This window comes from Propithecus coquereli, unplaced genomic scaffold (assembly GCF_000956105.1).
Source record: "Propithecus coquereli isolate 6110/MARCELLA unplaced genomic scaffold, Pcoq_1.0 Scaffold154, whole genome shotgun sequence".
In the NCBI taxonomy this organism is placed as follows: Eukaryota; Metazoa; Chordata; class Mammalia; order Primates; family Indriidae; genus Propithecus; species Propithecus coquereli.
The window spans coordinates 3,469,396-3,470,679 of NW_012139858.1; the positions used below are offsets into that span (position 1 = coordinate 3,469,396).

Consider the following 1,284-nt stretch of genomic DNA (forward strand, 5'->3'; position numbering starts at 1 on the left):
TGAGTGATAAAATTCTTAATTTTTTTTCTTTTGTCTAACTATTTCTTTTAAATTTTATTACAGTATTTTTTCTATGTATAGGTTTCTCCTATGCTTGTATCTGTATTACTAATTCAAAACCTATATTTTGTAGATAGACATGTTTCTTATGTACTCATGTTGTAAAATTAGTTTAAGGAGATTACGTGTGAGTTTCAGTTTAGATCTGCCAGGTCAGCATATACTTAGCACCAAAAAAATAAAATAGTGAAAACGAAAGTTATTCTACTCTTATCCATTATCAGCCATTCACACAAATAATTTTAGAAAAAACTTAGACTATGGCACCACTAAAATGTGGGCATTCTATAATAGTAATTCCCTAAGTATTGAGCTCAGCCTTGGTAAGATGATAAAACAGGTTAAGTATCTCTCTAGTGTACTCAACTTCCATTTTTAGGGCCTCCTGCCCTTTCTACCTTCTCCTCTCCCTTGCCTTGGCACATTGCCCAGTCATAAGTCACAGGCTATCTAAGAAAAGAGTTGAGTGAGTTACAGATCCCTGTGGTACCAAGGTGCTGGTAAATCTTTATGTTATCCTTCCCCAGGGCATCTCCATACCGAAAAAGAGGGTTTTGGGCAAAGTGTTGGTGATTCTGATATTTTCATTTGAAGCCTCCGTGGAGGAAATTTTAGGGCTCACAATACCTTTCTTTTACTCATTATATCAGAAATTAATTAGCTTTTCTGTTTGTGCATTTGGCTAACTGATTAAATATTCAAAAAATAAAGAAAATAAAACTATTTCCTGCTGATCCATGTATATCTCCATTCTAAAGGAAGCCCATATTAGTTGATCATCTTTAAAAAAATGCCAAGATACATCAGTCTACCAGACTTCAAACTTTACTACAAGACTATAGTAACCCAAACAGTATGTTACTGGCACAAGAACAGGGCTATAGACCTTTGGAACAGGACTGAGAACCCAGATATAAAACCATCCTCATATTGTCATCTGATCTTTGACAAAGGAGAAAAAAATATACATTGAGGAAAAGAATCTCTATTTGAGAAATGATGCTGGGAAAACTGGATAACCACATACAGAAAATTGAAACTGGATCCCCACCTCTCACCTCTCACAAAAAGCAACTCACGATGTATAACAGACTTAAACCTAAGGTGTGAAACCTTAAGAATTCTAGAAGAAAATGTTGGGAAAACTCTTATAGACATTGGCCTATGCAAAGAATTTATGAAGACGAATCCCAAAGCAATCACACAGCAACAAAAATAAATAAA

The 1,284-nt window shown here is 34.6% G+C and overlaps 1 protein-coding gene across 1 annotated transcript in view; it reads right to left on the reverse strand.

Annotated features, from left to right (window-relative positions):
* Window positions 1–1,284, reverse strand: part of CDH6 (cadherin 6, type 2, K-cadherin (fetal kidney)) — a 60,385-nt gene that overhangs the window by 18,852 nt on the left and 40,249 nt on the right. The gene's annotated exons all lie outside the window — the stretch shown is intronic.